Here is a 21,319-nt window from a genome sequence, read left to right on the forward strand (position 1 = left end):
TTCAAGTTTGTTGATTTCCTTTTCACTTTTCCACAGCAAAATGTTTCCTATTATTCACTTGCTTTAAGGAAAAATAAATGTGGAGGATAATATTCCTTTCAATGAGTCATTTTTTCAAAGGTGAAGAGAACAGGGTGAAAACCTTTGATTTTGTATGTACATCCATGAAATTGCAACCTCAAAGTCTATGAAACCCGTAGCATGGTTTAGGTTGAGCCAAGTCAGAGCCCAGATGAATGATATCTGTACATGTCACTCTGAAACTCCCTTGTTCAAGACAAGCAATTGATGCAAATAAAAATATGAGGGAAGAAAAGGTTATTGAAACTTAGAGAAAGTGTCATGGATTTGGGGAGCGCATTTGTTGAAGAAAACTTATGATTTAAACCATAATAAAATAAGAGAAGAAGGAGAAAATGGAAAGAATAAAGAGGAGGAGGAAGAGAAGAAGGAGGAGGAGGAAGGGAAGGAAAGAAGAGGAAGAGGAGGAGAAGGAGGAGGAGTAAGAGGACGAGGAGGAGGAAGAAGAGAAGAAAGGTATATACTGGTTTCTAGTTTTGGTCTCATATATTCCTGTATCTTCTTATTGGTCAATAGCCACATGTTCTAAATCAGAAAACACTTAAATGAATCAAAAGTTATTATATATGCTATTCTAGAAAAAAATTCAAAGAACATGATTATGGTGAGGAGTTAGTTCTAAGGAATGCAACATACTTAGCCAGGAAAATGAAAACAATAGAAATAAAATGTGAAGACAGTTCACTTGGCTAAGATGATTTCTATATGTGCCCAGTATTGTTAGATGGAAGCTGGGAGAAAAGACAAGAACTCAGGGAAAGAAAGGAAATATAAGGGAAGAGCACATCATGATTTGGTGATACCTTAGGGAGAAGGGTAGGCTAGAGTGAAGACAATTATAATCCCTAATTGTAGACGAAAATAGCTTTCTATCTGAGCTCTGGTTGCTCACACCAGTAATACTAGCTACTCAAGAGATTGAGATCTGAGTTTTGTAGTATAAGCCAGCAGGAAACTCCACAAAACTCTAATCTCCAATTAACCAGCAAAAAGCTGGAAGTAGATCTGTGGCATAAGTGATAATATTAAAAAAATAAAGCTCAGAGACAGCAAGCACCCAGGTCCTGAGTTCATGTCCCCAAGACAGGCCTACGTATGCACGTGCATGCACAAACACACACACACACACATACACACACACACACACACACACACACACACACGCAAGCACACACACGCACACACACACACACACACAACTAGATAAACAAAGACAAGCTAGTCTTCAGTACGTAGCAACTAACTTTTTGATTTAGACCATGAGAATGGTTTTCTCGTAGGTCTTTACAGATGAATAGAGCACAGTTTCCCTGCTAATCCAGTATGAGTACAGCCTTTCCAAAAGTTAAAATGCTCTATAATAGGTTCAAATTTTCTCCTAAATGAAAATATATCAAAAATAAAAAAAAGAACGCCATATAATTTGAAAGCTAGATATTCGCTTTTTGATCAACAAAAAGAAAATATTTAAAAATAATTATATAAGCCACATGTAGTCAAATATGACACTACAAAATGTATATAATATATATGGGAACACATAAACATTTGAATAAGTATATATATATATATAATTTTTCTGAATGATTGAGTATTGGTTTTATTTATTTATATATTATTTTCTGAAGCATGCTTTTCATTTTTTTTCAATTCAATATGACAGTTTATGAGTCCATTGTTATTGATCAATGTCACCCTTTCCACTCTTAAATCCTTCTGAAAAATTTATATACATATAAAATATGACATTTATAATATTTTGATCTAATTTTTATGGTACTTATTGCTAAATCTATTATGCATTATTTTGTATTGCTGTACAATTAAGTTGTGGACTTTGTCTAATTTCCTTTATAATAATAATAGTTATTATTATTATTATTATTATTATCATTATTATTATTATTATTGTCATCTGAGGGGCTTAAACTCTGGGCCTGGGCGCTGTCCCTGAGCTATTCAGCTCAAGGTGAGTGCTCTATTGCTTGAACCACAGCATCACTTCTGGTTTTCTAGTGGTTTATTGAAGACAAGAGTCTTACGGACTTTCCCGCACACACTGTCACACACACATCCCACATTCCACACTGTTGCCTGGGGAATTCCCATATCTGTTAATACTCAGTACCCATGATGGCCTGATTCACCTGTATTTCTTTTGTAACATTAATCATTTCTGTCTAGGAAATGGAAGACCTATTCATTTATGTTTTGTTTAAGAAAACTGACACACACACTTAAAAATGTACTAAAAATATATTAGATACATAGATCTCTTCTTTTCCCACGGAGAATTCAAGGTCTATAAAACCTTGAGGAAACAATCTGTTAAGGCACAGGAAGAAATTTGGCTTGGGAAGTTTAAAAGTTTATAGTTTGGAGAACTTTACAGCCAATAATATCAATAGGCATGATATCAATACGATAAAGATTAAATGAATTTTTGACTAATAGTTACCCTGGAAGTGGCTAATAGCACTAAGGAAACAACTCAGAGAATATTTGAAAAGTAAATCATTTAAATGATACAAGAAGTTGTTGTAGCATTTATTAGTTCAAATTGAGATTGTGGTTAAAGATTATAATTGTTCAGGATATTATTATACTCACTGAATACAATCACATATTTATTGAAAAATATTCCCTTGGTGTAGGTGTGCGCATCTGTATATTGCATATACATTTTATCTTGCTTGTTCTCTACCTGTGTTAACAAAATTGTCAGGCTTCAAAGGTGGACACTACTGTTTAATGTTATGACAATTTTCCAAGCTTTATTTTCAACAAATATTTTGGAATTGTTTACTGAAGGACATAGAGGGAGGAGAAAGAGAGGGGAAGAAAGACAGGGGTTCTAAATCTAAGATTGCAACAGCCATATACCAGAACAAGGCTGCAGAACAAGGCATAAATAGATGCAGTGTTGGGCCTTCAGTCCGCTAACTGTAAGAAAGTCCCCATTTGGCCACAGGTGTGGATTGCAGGAAAAAAGATAATTCAGTAAAAACAAATTCAAATAGTCTGAGACACTTAAACAAGTTCTGGACATCACTTTCTCTTGGGCTGCTGCTTTACAGACCCAATATTTGATCTAAAGCGAAACATGGAGATACAAAAGTTAAAACCCAAAGTCTAGTAATCTCTAAAAGGCCTGTTAACTCCTTAGTCCTTATACCTCATACTGTTACTTAGTGAGAAAGGCAGGGGGGAGATTTACAGTTATTGCAGACTTCTTTTTTTAGTGAACAATGAGCTACCATCTTCAGTCATGTGGTTCCAGCACAGACTTGGCTAAGGTCTGTGAACCTGAATATAGAAGTTTGAATCTCCATAGTGTGAATTGGAAATTTGTCCTCCTACTAAGATAGGTTTGGGGTACCTTGGGTAGCTGTGGTCAAGTCTCTTTTTAATAGCCTCTCCTTTGTGCACATTTGGTTTGAATGCAAGGATACACATCTAACTAGTCGCAGTGGTCACCCCAGAGTAGAGGAAGAGAGTCACAGTAGAGGGACAGAGACCAAACTCATGCCATTTTCCATTTTATTTTATTTTATTTTTTTTATTTTTTTTGGTCCAGTCGTGGGGCCTGAACTCTGGGCCTGGCTGCTGTCCCTCAGCTCGTCAGCTCAAGGCTAGCACTCTATCACTTGAGCCACAACACCACTTCCGGCTTTTTTCTTTTTGCTTATGTGGTGCTGAGGAATAGAACCCAGGGTCTCATACATGCAAGGCAAGCACTCTACCACTGAGCCACCTTCCCAGCCCCTATCTGCCATTTTATGCTTCTTGAATTGATATGTTCTTCGTGTATTTTAGTAATTCAAGGATAAAAACTAGTATTGCATATAGATTTTTAATCGCCTCTTTACTTCTGACAAAAAATGAAAAGTAAAAATGAATTTAAATGGAAAGTCAGTATGGTAAGAGCAGGGAAAAAGAATGAGCAATGATCATGGGTAGCCCCTGAATTCCAATCTGGAGACTTTATTTACCAACACTGGTGAATAAAATGAAACTATGTAACAAGACAGGCCTGCCTGCTTTTTCTCAGCAACAAGGCAGTCCTGACTGCCTTCCATAGCAACAGGACATCACTGCCTGTCTTTCCTCATTTATGCCATAGCCAAAAGGCTCAGGAGAGTATAACTAAGGGAGGAAGTTAGAAGTGTCTTTGTAAGGTGAAAAAAAATGCTGGATATGTCTGGAAAACTAGAAAGCCTCTGGAGCCTTAAACTCTTATGTCTTTAGACTTCCACAGAAACTAAACATTCAAAAAGAAAGCTAAGATGTGCTCTGATTCCCTTATTCAAAGAACACAAAGACCTCCCAATTACACAATCCTCCTTGCCAACAACAGCCCTTCCTAGTGAGGCTCAGGCAATAGAAGACACATTAAACTTTTCTACTTGCCAGAAACCAGCCCACACCCTAAAGGCATCAGGACAGCAGGGAGGGAGAACTCAGCCCTGTCATAAACCTAGGATGAAGCTCAGAGGATCACACTTAATCTCAAAATGTACTGAGACCCCTTAAAGGTCCAACACCATCCAGAAGGTATCCACAGTCCTCCAAAAAGATCAAGCTGTGATGCCCAGCTCTAAAGCTCAAACTCCGCACCCAGTGTTAGCCCTATTGAATGACATACAAGCCAAGTAGGGCTCTCTGATAAATTTCCTAAAACCATTGGACTTCATGCCAGCATCCAGTCATTTGTCTTCTGGTGACAAATCCTTGAGGACATTCAAGGCAAAAGCAGCCATGACCTCAACTACACCAACCATGGGCAGTTCAGCAAGCTTTACTCTTTTGCTTGATCAACAGTTGGTTTAATTTTGAGATAATCTCACCAATACAGTCCCCTAATATCACTGCCTCCAAGGGGAGACCCCCCCAACTCAACCAAACAGTCAAACAAACTGGAGGTGTTCTCTTTGAGCAGGACAGACCAGCCTTTCCATGAGTCCACTTCCAGGGGCATCCCTTTCCCAAGATGCCTTGGAAGGGACATCTGTTTCCCCCAGCAGGAGGCCTGCCGCTCCTCCACACTGGCCCTGACCACATCAGCCTCAAGAAAGCTAGACACTGAATGTCTAAGTTAGAAGAACTGCTGCCTCCAAGTTCTACAGTTGAGGAGATCCTAGGCAGGTTATTGTGCTGGCAGGTGGGCCAGGTTGAGGACTCTGCAAAGCCATCCAGCAAGGTTTCACCTACCAGCCTGCCCAGTGCCCAGCTGGCAAAGCCTGGTGTCTTCTTGGGCTCTGGCTTCCCTGGATCTGCAGTGTTAGGGAACCTTCAGATCCCTCCTGCCAGAGCCAGCATTGAATTGCCTAGGGAGAACACCAAGTGCCCCTGGTCCATCTACTGCAGTCTTTAGCAGTTTCCCCCCACCACCATGGGACTCTCTGGTGCAACCATTCTTAGAGGGATATTTCTGTGTAGCAAGCAAGTCTAGCTTTTCATTTGGAAGCCAGCAGACTACTAATATAGGCTCATCATCTGACCCCTGCCAACCTGGACAGCCTTGCCCCTCCCAGCTCCATTGCCCAACCTGTGTTTAGGGGTCCCCTGAACTCATCTGCTCTTGAACCTGACCATATATTCTGAAAAGAGCCCAAAAAATCCTTGGCATCTGTTGTACCCCAGATGTGAGGCCAAAGTGAGGCTTCTGCAGCCCTCAGCCATGCTCCAAGCATAGCTTCCAACAGGGGAACACCCCCAGGCTCCACCGTAGACCTCTGATGGGTAAAAATAGAGGCTGTGCTTGTGCCTCCTGCAGTCACCAATCTGCAATCCTGGCACACGCACATCTGCTAAGGTCACCCCAGTAGCTGCTGGGGCTCTGACACCAAGACAGAGGCAGGCAGGTACACTCATGCAGGCTGACTTTGGGGCAGCTCCTCCTGCAGGTGCAGACCTGTTGGCCTTTGAAGCAGTACATGACATTGCAAAAGATCACACCACACACTAGAAGAACCCAGAGACCTGACAGAGGCAGGAAATTAGAGAGATATGGAGGCGAGGGGCTAGCTGTGCTTTTTATGTGTTTCAATATCCTTGCCAAGAAATGCATATTTTTATCAAGAAATAAATAGGAAAACTTCTAATTCTTTGATGGAGTAGCTACGATCAATCTAACCTTCCTACCATAAACAACCACAAAAGTGGAAGCTATGTGAAAATAAATATATATATATAAAGACATATATAATACAAATATGTAGGTATATATATGTATATTCACATATACAATTTGAATATGTATGTATAATGTATATATGTATAATGTACAGAGGGAAAAAAAGAAATACATAGTATTTGAAGGAATAATAACCAATAGCTTCCCAGTTTTGATTAAAGCATGAACCCTTCTATGCAGGTATCTACAAGGTCAAAAAATTAACATAATTACCTAAGTCCACACTAAGACAAATTCGAATTAAACAAAGACAGAAATCCTCCCAAAACGCAGAGATACAATTCATCACACCCAAGTGATCTTCAATGATATAATGACTAATTTCTCATCATAAACTAAATTATCTATTAGACAGCAAGGGCAAGAAATTTAAAGTGCTAAAAGGACATATTGAAACCTACCTTTCTAACAAATATACTGTCTCCAAATGTAAGAGATGAGCTAAATACCTACCAATGGCTCAGAACTATAATCCTAACTACTCAGGAAGGTGAATTGTGAGGATTGTGGCTCAAAGCCAGCTTGTACCCTCAAGAGGAAGTTGTAGGACATAACTGTCCTTGAGAAGGTGGGAGGCCTTTGTGCAATGCCATTGTTGGAACCAGACAATAAGTTGACAATCAAGAATGGAGGCTATTAGGTAGAGAAGCAATTTATAAGATGCAGTGGTCCTCTAGAAAAACAGAGGATATTGAGCACTGTCCTAGTGGTTTCAAAAATGCCATGATAATGACCAGAGCAACCTCAAGCCCACCTGGAGTCCTTAGCAGCAGTCGTTGAGGCCTCTGAGCTAGAATGTCAATGCTGGCAGGCTGTGATTGGTCCACTTTTTCTTTGACTTCACTGGCCCAGACTCTGATTGGTCCATTTCCTCCAAGAGATTACAATGCCTGGTTGTGATTGCTCCATTGTGTGAGTCCATGCAGGATATATAGGAAGACACTGTGCTCCAACCTCTGTCAGTTAACAGAGCTGGGAGCTCTTGCTTGATGACCCGCTGGACTGATTCAAGGCTAAATGAATTTTTGGTTGTGGGGACTGGTTGTCGTTTGGATTTTGGTATTTCTTTTACTATTTCTGGTTTGCCATTATTTTATTAAGTTTATTTTAGGTAGACTTGCTACCTGCCATCATAGTGGGAGGATGGAAGGACACAAAGAATCATCCTCAAGCTTCTTGAAGGAGGAGATCATCAAACAATACCAGATTAATGAGCTCATCGACAAAGGTACCTATGGACAAGTGAAGGTGGCCCATCCCCATGTCACAGAAAAGGACGTGGCAATTAAAATAGCCTGGAAGTGAGAGTCATCATCATTAGATAAAGAATGAGGTGGACATTTTTAAGACGGTATGGCACAAACACATCATCAGGTTGTACCAGGTGTTGGAGAAGGAAGAGTATGTATGTATCATCGTGGAACTGGCCACTAGGGGATACCTCCTGGGGTGGATCTGAATAGCGTGCCGCCTGTATGAGGATGAAACCAGGAGGCTCATCATACAAACTCTAAGTGCTGCTCACTACCTACACCAAAACAGAATCACACACGAAGACCTTAAGTCCAACAACATCCTGTTGGACACCAAAGGCAATATCAAGGTCAGTGGTTTTGGTCTGAGCATCTGGCTCAACCTGGGGCAGTTGCTAACAAATGTATGTGGTGCTGTGCTATTCCACCCCCTGAAATGTTCCTGGAATTAAGCAATGATGTCCGGGAAGTGGCGCTGTAGGCAAGTGGTAGAGCACTCGCCTTGAGCTGAAGAGCTGAGGGACAGCGCCCAGGTCCAGAGTTCAAGCCCCACGACCGACAAAAAAAAAAAAAAAAAAGAAAGAAAGAAATGATGTCCGGGTGCAGGTGGCTCACGCCTGTTATCCCAGCTATTCAGGAGACTTAGTTCTGAGGATCATGGTTCAAAGCCATCCCAGGCTGGCTCTACCCTCTGAGCAGACTCATACTGACACCAAAGACTAATTTGAGGAGGAGATGGCAGAGAATATATTTGGCTAGCAAAATAGCTACTACTCTTCTTAGAACAAGCTGCTGAATGTGGGCCCTGGAACAAAGCTGTTCTAGACAAAGGTGTGGAGAGCTCTAAGAGATATGAAAGATAACCTCACTTGAAAGCCAGAAGGCTGTTATTGGGATGAGAGAGATTTGTAGGGGGTCTACTAAAAAAAGTTGTAAGTGGGATCCAGGAATGGATTGCTGTTTGCCCAGCAAGGCCCTCAATCCAGCCCAGAAGACAGGTGCACCAACTGCCTTAGGTTTCCTCAGGAGGGATTCCAGCCAAGGGACACCTAGTACTGCACTGATAAACTGGCATTGTAGTTATTAATGCATGTAATTTTTGTGCATTGTATCAATTCCTAGCATATGCAAAATGACTTGAGCTCTATGATTTCTCTCACTTGAAATTATTAACATTAGCCTGTTACTCCTGAAAGTGGATCATTATAGCTCAGGAGGTGTGAATGTATATGTGACCATACAAAATGATGCTAACTGAAATGAAGACATAGAAACAACAGGTCTTCTTTTGTTTAGTTGTCAAGCTTGATGTAGCCAATATACTGTAGCTAGTTCTTTCTTCTTACTTTATATCATTTTTCTTTTCCTATTGGTTTTATTCATTGCAATTCCTGTCTTTGATTCTGGTACTCTGCATCCTGTATATGCATTTATCTGATTGGGGGAAGGGAAGGGAAATAACAAAATACTGAAAGAAGTACAAAAGGTGACCCATTGCAACAATGATACTCACAGGACACTATGGCAGAAATTAATTTACAATGTAAAGTGTGTGGGAGAAATGGAGGGAAGAGACAGGGGGAGAAAAAAAAACTGCAGTATGTAACAATGTTCAATGAGAACTGTAACTTACTCGTGTAAATGTAACCGCTCTGTACAGCATCTTTATAATGAAATAGATATTTAAAAATATAAAAATTGGATGGATGAGCAAGATGGCAAGGGGCAGTAGGGAAATGCCACAGCTCTCCCCAACCAAAAAGAGAGTCGTGTTCCAACGCTTAATCTCCCCCAAGAAACCGACAAGAACAAAAAGATGAACACTGAGAGAAAAACAGAAGGCAGGGAAAAAAAAGAGAGAAAAAGAATTTCAGAAAAGAGAAGTGCGAAGACCCCTTCCCCAACCTCTACTGGCCATGCAGCAATGCACCAAACCACACCCAGCCAGCCCGACAGGGGCTGCCAGACTCCCAGAGACACAGGGGTTTGTCTGCAGATCACCTGCTCAGAAGCAGCCTGAGGTACCGGTGTCAGACCCGCTGATCGCGACTAACTGAAGAAACCGCCAAGCCCAGAGCTTGCACAAAGATCCCAACCCCACCCCTCACTCTCTATCCGAGCAGAGAGGCTCCATCCTGCCAAAGCGACTCGGCCCCATGGCAAGAATTACAGAGCTACACAGAGCCACAGAACACCAGAGCAGAATCCTGCAAAGAAATGGTGGTGATCCAGAGAACGCAATTGGAGACAAACCGCAGTGCTCAGTACCTGCAGATCACCTGTGCAGAAGTCGTCTGAAGTACCGGTGTCAGACCCGCAAACCGCAATGAACAGAGAAACCTCTGAGCCAGGAACTCAGCCTCTCGGCGGGAGTGCCAGAGCTACATGGGATGCCCACAGAAAACAAGGCAGAAGACCTGCAAAGAACTGATGCTGATCCAGAGAGTACAAACAGAGACATACCCCAGCGCTCAGAACCTGCATGGAGACCCTTCCACCATCCCTCTGGTGGAGGAAAGAGGCCCATGCTGCCGCTTGGACGCTAACAGCATCAATTGAGGCAGAGACAAAAGAGAAACTCACAGAGCCACCACCACCCAGCCCAGCCCACAACCATCTTAATTGAATTCTTGATTTCAACGGCAACCAATGATGTACATCACACAAAAAGAACAATTAGCACTTGGGTGAGTATCCCACAGTAGACAGTGTATGCCTTAAGAGAGAACAGAGCTGGTGGGAATCCCGCGACCCTGACTCAGACACCCTATCCCAACACCTGGACCACAGGACCCACTAAAACTGGGAAATGTTCTAGAGCTCTACCAGACTGTGAAGCACACTCAGCTCGCCAGGCTAGAGCAAGCGCACCCCTGGTAGGGAGCTTAAATGCCCAAGCCAGGAACAGCCCCTCTGGGTCCAGACACCCAACAGTGGAAGAAATTTGAGTACCCCAGGCTGCATAAACTAGGCAGGATACACAGCAGCATAGGTCCAACTGGCATGTCCCAGGCCGGGCACTGGCACCAGGTCTGGGGATCCGGTGACTGGGCAACACAACCAACTCCTCCCAACTGAAGTAAGAAGCTGCATGTGCCTCAGCAGAGGGGAGAAAAACAGGGAACTGCGTCCCCTGGGAAGCACATCTGTGACAGCAAAGACCTGGGGGCTCAGGAAAGGAGAAGCCTAAACCCTACCAGAACCCAACCCATATATTCTAGGCTGGAAATTGAACAACACAAGCCACCAGCACCTGATAATAGTCAGGAGCTCTGCTGGTAAGGTTGCTCAGCAGTAGAGTACTTGTCTTGGGTGCATGAGGCCCTGGATCTGATTCCTCAGCACCACATAAGCAGAAAGAGACAGAAGAGTTTTGGCTTAAATGGTAGGGTATCAGTCTTGAGCTGAAGAGCTGAGGGACAGTGCCCAAACCCAGAGTTCAAGCCCACAACCCACCAAAAAAAATATCAGGAGCCCATAGCAAACTCCAGCATCTGAGACAGTGCATCCAGCACATCCAAACTCGCCAAGAGCACCTGTAGGAGCAATCTGGGCTGCTCAACTCTTCCAAAGACAGGAATTGCCAGTGATCTAAAACAGAGAACTGAGAACTCTATATTTGTCAGACCAGCAGCTGGAGGCCGGCCCTCAACAGAACCGAGATCAGGTACAGATTCTCTCTACCAGCAGAGAAACAGCAACCAAGAAAAGACAGACACTTTTTGACCAAAACAAATTTTCAGATTAGTCTCCAATAATCCCTGAATCCCCATGCGAAAATCAGAAAAATTACAAGGGTTATCAACACCCAGGATAGCAAGCTATCCCCAAAAGCCAGCAGCCACCCAGGGGAGAGCCCTAGTGGGAGCAAAGCAGGAATGGAAGACAAAAGCTACATCCAAAATATGCTGGAGGCAATGACTCAGGAAATAAAGTGAGAAATAGACCAGAAAATTAAAGATCACAGGAATGAACTATCAAAAGAGATGCAGGATCTAAAACAGGAGGTACGCGCAAAAATAGAAGCAGCACACACCTCACTGAGAAGTGATATCAGTGCAAAAATAGAGGCAGTATACACTTCATTAAAAGGTGAGATCAGTACTTTGAGAGTGAACATCAAATCCATAAATGAGTCCATTTCTTCCATGCAAACCACAATGGAAGCCACAGTTAACAGAGTGAACGAAATGGAACGTAGAGTGTCAGATACAGAAGACAGGATACACCAACTGGACCAAAACATTACAGATGTGGAAAAATCACTTAAATTATGCCAAAGGGAAATTCAAGAGCAAGCAGATAGGGTCAAGAAAGTTAACCTTGGTATAATTGGAATGGACGAAGGTGAGGAATATCAAAGCAAGGAAATGTTACACCTATTCAACAAAATAATCAGTGAAAATTTTCCCCATCTCAAAAAATAACGTCTTACCTACGTAACAGAAGCCTATAGAACACCTAGCAAGCAGGATCCCAGGAGAAACACTTCTGGACAAATTATAGTAAAAATGGTAGATCTGAATAATAAGGAAACGATCTTGCATGCAACAAAAATGAAAAAGGAGCTATACTACAATGGGAAAAAAATTAGGATCACTGCAGATTTCTCCACAGAAACACTGAATGCAAGAAAGGCCTGGGAAAGTAACATACGATCCCTGACAGCCAATAACTGTCAACCCAGACTGATATACACAGCAAAGCTAGCATTCACATTTGATGGAGAACTGAAAAATTTTAATAGCAAAGAAAAACTAAATGAATACATAAACATTAAGCCAGCATTACAAAGAATTCTAAGAGGGGGGACACAACCTGAAGAAAGCAACCAGAAACAGGGACCTGGACCCAGACAGACATCAATAAAAGTGTAACTGAGGAAGCACAGGAGGAAAGGAAAGAAGAAAACCTTACGAAAATAGGGAATCACAGGGACCACAATGCATCTCTCTATACTATCTCTTAATAATAACGGGCTTACTTCACCAATCAAAAGAAAAAGAACTGCAGATTGGCTCAGAAAACATGACCCATCAATCTGTTGACTTCAGGAGACCCACCTCTCAGCCAAACATACAAACTGTTACCTTCAGGAGACCCACCTCTCAGGCAAACATACAAACAAATTCAGAGTGAATGGCTGGAAACTGATCTACCAGTCAAATTGACTCAGGAAGAAAGCAGGTGTAGCAATCCTGATATCTAACAAAATAAATTTTTCATTATAATCAATACCAAAAGACAACGACAGACTTTACATATTAGTACAGTGAACAATCAAAGAGGTGGATATTACTACCATCAACTTACATTAGTGCACCCAGATATGTTAAGCAAATACTCTCAAACTTACAGAATAAAATAGATCCCAATACGATAATACTAGTACACATTAACACCCCACTTTCTCCAAAGGACAGGTCTGCCAACCAGAGGATTGGCAAAGAAGCTACTGAATTAAATGAGGCCATACTTCAAGTCCAACTAACTGATATCTACTGAGTATTTCAACCTAAAAAACACAGTACACATTTTTCTCAGCAGCTCAAAGAACTTTCTCCAAAATAGACCATATCATAGTTCATGCAAGGAATTTAAGCAAATACAAGGGGATTGACACAATCCCCTGTATCCTATCTAACCACAGTGGAATGAAGCTAGTTCTCAATAACAAAGTATATTGCAGAAATTACTCAAAAACATGGAAATTGAACAATACACTTCTAAACAATGCCTGGGTAATTGAAGAGATTAAAGAAGAAATTAAAAAATTCCTACAACTCAATGAAAATGAAAACACCTCTAAAAGAAACTTTTGGGACACAGCAAAAGCAATCCTGAGGGGCAAATTTATTGCCCTCAGTGCCCACATCAAGAAAATAGAGACAGACCAAGTAAATAATCTCATGTTGCAATTAAAACAGCTAGAAAACATGAAAAAATAAAACCTAAAGTTAGTACATGGAGCCAGATAACCAAACTAAGAGCAGAGATTAATGAATTAGAGAATCAGAGACTAATAGCCAAAATTAACCAAATAAGCTGGTTCTTTGAAAAAAATAAATAAAATTGATGGACCATTGGCAAGTTTAATTAAAAAAAGAAGACAAGAAACCCATATTAACAGAATTAAGGATGCCATGGGAAAAATCACAACATGTACCCAACACATCAACAGAGCCAAGGTCAAGAATCACATGATTATCTCCACAGATTCAGAAAAGGCCTTTTGATAAAATTCAACATTCATTCATGCTAAAAGTTCCAGAGAAAATAGGAATAGAAGGAACATTTCTTTAAATAATAAAATCCATTTATGACAGACCAATAGCCAATATTATATTTAATGGGGAAAAGCTACAACCAATTCTCTTAAAATCCAGAAAAAGTCAAGGATTCCCACTGTCTCCACTCCTCTTCAACATAGTTCTGGAATCTTTAGCGAGGGCAACAAGGCAAGAAAAAGACATTAACGGGATCCGCATAGGGAAAGAAGAAGTTAAACTATCCCTTTTTGCAGATGACATGATACTATACCTTCAATATCCCAAAACTCCATCCCCAAACTCTTAGAAATCATATATCACTTCGGCAAAGAAGCAGGATACAAAATCAACCCACAAAATCAGTTGCCTTCCTGTCCACTTACAATGTACAAGCAGAAAAGGAAATAAAGGAAGCAACCCCATTCACAATAACCTCCCGAAAATTTAAATATTTAGGAATTAACCTAACCAAAGATGTAAAAGAACTATTTAATGAAAAGTATGAAAAGTTATAGAAAAAATTACAGAAGACACTAGGAAATGGAAAAACTTCCTATGCTCTTGGATAGACAGACTTAATATAGTGAAAATGGCAATACTGCAAAAATTTATATACAAATTCAATGCAATTCCTATTAAAATACCAAAGATGTACATCTGTGAAATACAGAAAACAGTCCCAAATTTCATATGGAATAACAAAAGAACTAGAATAGCCAAAAGAGTTCTAGGAAATAAAGACAACATGGGAGAGATATGCATGCCGAACTTCAAACATAACTATAGAATTATAATAACAAAGACTGCATGTTACTGGCACAAAAACCTGAAGACAAGTAGAATAGAATAGAATATCCAGAAATAAATACACATGCCTACAGTCAGCTGATATTTGACAAAGGAACAAAAGACATACAATGGAAGAAACACAGCCTCTTCAACCACTTGTGCTGGGAAAAATGGGCGGCCACATGCAGAAGACTAAAAGTGGGCCCCAGCCTATCACCATGCACCAACATCAACTCAAAATGTATTAAAGACCTTAACATCAAACCTGAATCTGTGAAACTACTGCAGGACAGAGTAAAAGGGACACTTGAACTTATAGGCACAGGAAGGAACTTCCTGCACAGAGTCCCAGGGTCACAACAAATTGGAGAGAGACTCTTCAAATGGGACTACCTTAAAATAAAAAGCTTCTGAACAGCTAAAGCTATCACAACCGTGCTAGAAAGACAACCAACTAATTGAGATAAAATATTTACCAGCAATATAACAGACAATGGGTTAATATCCAGTATATACAGGGAATTCAAGAAACTGATCTCTCCCAAGACTAACAAAAAAATTACTAAATGGGCAAGGGAACTAAAGAGACTTCTCAGATGAGGAGATAAAAATGACAAAGAAACACATGAGGAAATGTTCAGCATCCCTGGTTGTGAAGGAAATGCAAATAAAGACAACCCTGAGATACTACCTTACCCCAGGCAGAATGGCCCACAAGTCAGCCAACGACAAATGCTGGAGGAGATACAGAGAAAGAGGAACCCTATTACACTGCTGGTGGGAATGTACACTTATACAACCTCTTTGGAAAGCAGTCTGGAGGTTCCTCAAAAAGCTAATTATTGACCTCCTATAGGACCCAGTCATACCACTTCTAGGCATCTATCCTGAACAACAGGAACCAGTATACAAGGACACATGCACCTCCATGTTTATTGCAGCATTGTTCACAATAGCCAGGATATGGAAAAAACCCAGATGTCCCATCATAGATGAATGGATCCAAAAATTGTGGTATCTATACACAATGGAATATTATGCAGACATTAGAAAGGACAAAATAATAATGGCATTTGCATGGAAATGGATGGAGTTAGAAGAAATCATGTTGAGCGAAGTAAGCCAAGATCAAAGAGACAAATGGTACATGGTCTCCCTGATAAGTGGATGTTAAATCCAAAATGTTAAGTGATATGACAAAATTAACAGGACTTAAGAAACAGAGAGCTTCCACTCATCTGGTTGAATCACAAGTAAATAACTCCATGCTGCTGATCACATGTATGGTATATATATGTACACTGAAGGGGATCCAGGAAGACAACACAGAACTAGAGTGAATCAGGGAAAAACATACAACAACGGGACCAATTAGCTGCACAGGACATTGACCAAAATGAACTAAGCAACTTAATGGCAGCAATGGGAGGGAGGGAACAAATGAGAAAGAGGGAACAGCTGATGCTATGCAAAACAAAAGAAATGTACATACCACCCAATGTGGAAGAAATAACTGTATTGCAAAGCTCATAGAACTCATAAATGTTATAGACCATGATAGACAATTTGCTCCAGGAAAGATAGAATGTGTTTGTGAGTTTAACTGAGCATCACGATCCCACAATAGTTTGAAATTTGGGAAATTATGTAATCACTTAATCACAATAAAAAAACAAAAACAAAGGCTGAGCATCAGTTGTTCATGCCTATAATCTTAGCTACTCAGAAGCCTGAGATCTGAGGCTCATAGTTTGAAGCCAGCTGGGGCAGGAAAGTTCAGGAAACTTATTTCTGGTTAACCACCAGAAAGCATAAGTGGAGGTGTAACTCCAGTGTTAGAATTATAGTCTTGAGTGAAGAAGCAAAGGGAGAATGCCCTGGTCCTTGGTTCAAGTCCTATTTTAAAAAGTAAGAAAATAAAAGCATGCTATACTTCTCAGGCATTTGGAAATATCATTCATTCTCTAATGATGAGGTGGGGGCTGGATGACTTATGTCGAACTTGCCTAGGCCAAGGACAAAAATAGACTTGGTAATTATAAAAGGCTATTTATTCATAACCTAGTTGTTAAGATTCTTAAAAAGAATTGAATCTGAAAACTCTTGTAACTAAATAAAAAAGAATATTTCTAGTTTAAAAAGCAGTGACATTAATCAAGATGTGTTGTATTCATAAACTGCTTTGAACAACTACTTAAAGATAATAATAATAATAATTAGTAGTAATAATAATAGTAAAAGGCCTAGGGGGAGACAGGCTTCCTGCAGCCTAAGAGGGTAAATTTTCTGGAACTACTGCCAGACACTTTTCCTTCTGTTTGTTCAAAATTGCAATGTGTGTTTTCCGAACATAATATACATATGATCATGAAGCCTGAAAAAAAATTAACATGGCAAAAACTGCAATACTGAACCACAAAAATTGAAAATGCAATACTCATCAAAATCCCAACAATATTCTTCAATTCAGTAGAGAAAACAATTCAACTTTAGTATGGAACTACTAAATTACAGATGAAACAGAAGACATAGAAATGAACTCATGGGCCTATATTCATCTTACACACACACACACACACACACACACACACACACACACACACACACACACACACACACACACACACACACATAATGGAATTCTATTCACTCATCTGAAAAGATGACTTTTCACTAGTCTTAAGGAAAATGAAAGGTTGGGGAAAATGATACTAAGAGAAAAGAGAAAGGAATGCAGACTCCGAGCAATATAGGTTTCATGGATTCATTCATAGTAGCTAGAAGGTGCCCACAAATCTACAAGTAAACAAGACAGATTATTTCTCGTCCCAGATAGAATGACGTTTATCAAGAAACTAACAATAGTAAATGCTGGCATGGATGTAGGCAATTGGGAACTCTATTACACTGTTGGTGGGAAATTAAACTTGTTCAACCACTGTGGAATGCAGTACTGAGTTTCCTGAAAAGACTAAACAGAGATCTCTTTTAAGACTCAGTAATTCCCCTCATGGGCAGTAATCCAACAAGCTCACATGAAAGCTACCAGCATAACCATGTTCAGGGCCCAGGCCCAGAGTTTAAGGACTGGATAAAATGTTACCATAGTTGTTTTTTTTCCCCCAAATATGAACCATTTGCCATAAGATACCAAAACATGCCGGGTGCTAGTGACTCAGGCCAGTAATCATAGCTACTCAGGGGACTAAGATCTGAGAATCACTGTTCAAAGCCAGCGTTGGCAGGAATGTCTGTGAGCCTCTCATCTCAAATAAACTGCTAGAAAACCGGACGTGGCACTGTGGCTCAAGCAGGAGAACACTCGCCTTGTCTTGTAGTGGACAACGACAGAGCCCAAGCCCAGAGTTCAAGTCGCATGATGGACAGAAAAAAAAAAAAGATACCAAATCATTCTATTAGCAGTAGTTAGGTTAGGACTTAAATTTAGTGGGTGATAAAATGGCTTCTTTGTTGAATGATAGGAAAAGATGTAGGCAATCCAAGAAAAGGGAGATTTTTCGTTGTTGTTGGTCGAGGGGTTTGAAGTCTGGGCTTGGACACTGTCCCTGAGCTCTTCAACTCAAGGTGAGTGCTCTACTTCTTGAGCCACAATGCCACTTCTGGTTTTCTGGTGGTTAACTGGACATAAGAGTCTCACAGACTTTCCTGCCCAGGCTGGCTTTGAATAGCAGTCCTCAGATCTCAGCTTCCTGAGTAGCTAGGATTACAGATGTAAGCCACTGTCACCAGGCTAAAAATGGAGATTTTTTAGAAAAGAAAATCCACTTCTTCACCTGTGTCAAAACCTCAGATATCACTATTAGAACATTTCATCCTCAAGCCATTTTTTCAGATATCTGTTAATTTTCTCTTTTCCTTCATGTGGGAATACTGCGGTCAATATCATTTCAGCTGTGGTACTGGATCAATTGTATGGTAATTGCTAGCATCTAAATCAAGAACTGTTACAGGAAAAGAAATGAAACCCCCATTTGGAATAATTGTTTTCTCTTTTTATTACAAATCAGTGATTGATTACTTCCTAGTGTGATATTGGACGTCCAAACAGAGTGATGGCATTTTATTTCTCTTCAGCCTTCTCTCACATGTGGTCAAATATTTAAGAATACAAATATTTCCATTGATAATTCAATAGCTGACCTCTAAGAAAATGTGCATTTCTGGACTTTGCTCTCTTGTCCTTACATGTGCAGGGTTTCAATGATTTGTATGTTCTACAAGGAATTCTATTTTCCAATCTTTGTGTGACCAATATTAGTCTCTCTGATCAGTCTTTCTGACTCTTTCTCTGGAGTCTCATTTCAGTCTGCCTCATAATATTAGTTATTAGCTAAATAATGTACAGAGGAGTCACATTTGCGTGAGCAAGGTAATGAGCAAGGTAAAAAAAATTGTTACCTCCTCCTTTATTTTTCCCCTACCATCCTTTCCCTCCCAGCTCCATAAGTACACAACCCTCCTCCCTTACCCCACCTAAATTGTAAAGTTCATTTTTCAACATAGTGTCTTGTGTATCTCATGGTTACAATGTGTCAACCTGTACCCCTATTTAAGCATTTTGTTTTCTTTCTTTCCCCTCCACAAATTAGAGGAGCGTATATAGAAGATGTAGGCGCACCAACTTCAAATACAGTGAAAACAGGAGTTATAGCAGGAGACAGGAACATATAAAGAAACAAAAAAATCACATCGCACATTATACGTATGTTAGAAACAATAGCAAGAAAGAAAAAACCACTTGTGTCCCTATCTTGGGGTTCATGTCCCTTAACATCATCCTATCTCGTCATATGCAGATAGCTTTTGACCTTTTCTTCTTAACCCAGACAAATATTAGTTATTGAAAATTAGGGAAACCATGGGACCAATGTTAATTTGGACGTGGCTTACTTCACTTAATATAAGTTTTTCCAAGACTTTCCAGTTACTAACAAATGGGGCAACGTTATTCTTTCTGATGGAGGCATAGAATTCCATTGTGTATATATACCACATTTTCTTGATCCATTCATCTGCTAAGGTATTGGGGTTGGTTCCATATATTAGCTATCTTAAAGAATGCAGCAATAAACATAGTTGTGCTGGTAGCTTTAGTATGGTCTTGTTTGTGATCATTTGGGTAAATGTCCCAAAGTGGGATTGCTGGGTCATAGGGGAGCTCTATGTGGAGTTTTTTGAGGAACCTCCATACTACTTTCCAAAGTGGTTGAACAAGTTTTGTACTCCCACCAAGAATGCAGTATGGTTCCCTGGTGGCCACATCCCCTCCAGCATCTGTTGTAAAAGTATAGAATGCTTCAGAAATTTGTCTGTCATCCTTGTACATGAGCCACGCTAATCTTCTCTGAAATGTTCCAATGTTTCTGCTATGCATTTCATTTTGTACTCCTGAACTTGGCGAGTGACTTTAGGTGTGTCTACAACAGTAGAATCAGCATAAATCAAGCCAGCATTTCTTCATTGAAGATACAAGGAAAGGACACAGGTTGCCACATTGTAACAATGAAATATACAAGACACTCTATGGGAGGGGTGAAGCGACATGTTGGGGAGGTATGAAGGGGCGGAATGGTAGGGGAAAGACAAAGGAGGGGGTAACAATGCTCAATAAGAAATGGACTAATTACCTTACTTACGTAACTGTAACCCCTCTGCACAGGGACTTTACAATAAAAATATAAATTGAAAAGATACAAGGAAAACTTCTGTACTTATAGGAAGTTGTATTTGTCACACAATATCAGCAAGGTATTGGTTTTAGGACCACAAGCATATTAAAATTTTGGATGCTCTAATTCTCTACATAAACACAGTATATTATTTCCATTAGAATCTGCCCACAACCTAGTGCAGGGTAATTGCTAAGAAAATTTTTACTACATTCTATGTTTGTAATGAAAAATAAAATTATATGCACTATTGACTGATACCATTTTTTTCAGATAATTTATTTATTGTGAAAATATCGTACAGAGGGGATTTTATTACATGGGCAAGGTAATGAATATATATACATATATGTATATTCATATATATACATATATACATACATATATACATATACATATATATATAATGTTTTAAAATCAAAATATTTTACATCCTTTTTAAAAATTTTTTATCATGAAAATACCATACAGAGTTGTTACAATTACAGAGGAAAGGTAATGAGTACATTTTTATCAAGCATTATTGCTTCCCCCTTGGTTTCCCCTTCCCTTCATATCTTCCACCACCCCCCAGCCCCTCCCCGACCTGCCCAAAGTTGTAAAGTTCGAATTTCTGCATAACGACTTGTACATCTCATGGCTGCAATGGGTCCACCGGTATCCCTATTTGCTTTTGCCCTTCCCATCCACAAACTATATCAATATCAAATACAATGAAAGCCGGGGTTATACCGTGGGGGAGGGACATAGAACACAAAAAAGCAATCATCTTTTGAATATGTTTGAAACAAATGCAAGAAGGAAAAAAATACGAATATCTATATTGGGGTTCATTTCACGTAAAATCAACTTATCTGACCTTTTCTGCTTGTTTCAGACATACACTAGTTATTGCAAATAAGGGAAACCATGGGACCTATGTTTCTTTGGGCCTGGCTTTCTTCACTTAATATACTTTTTTCCAAGTATTTCCAGTTCTTAACAAATGGGTCAATGTCATCCTTTCTGATGGAGGCATAGAATTAATTCCATTGTGTATAT

At 40.0% G+C, this 21,319-nt stretch overlaps 1 non-coding gene across 1 annotated transcript; it reads right to left on the reverse strand.

Annotated features, from left to right (window-relative positions):
- Positions 1-19,890: 19,890 nt before the first annotated feature.
- On the reverse strand, positions 19,891-19,994 carry LOC138803568 (U6 spliceosomal RNA). The gene has a single exon (XR_011364974.1). It is a non-coding gene; the product is annotated as a U6 spliceosomal RNA (small nuclear RNA).
- Positions 19,995-21,319: the final 1,325 nt, after the last annotated feature.

Source organism: Dipodomys merriami, unplaced genomic scaffold (assembly GCF_024711535.1).
Source record: "Dipodomys merriami isolate MVZ:Mamm:240054 unplaced genomic scaffold, mDipMer1.0.p SCAF_340, whole genome shotgun sequence".
Classification (NCBI taxonomy): Eukaryota; Metazoa; Chordata; class Mammalia; order Rodentia; family Heteromyidae; genus Dipodomys; species Dipodomys merriami.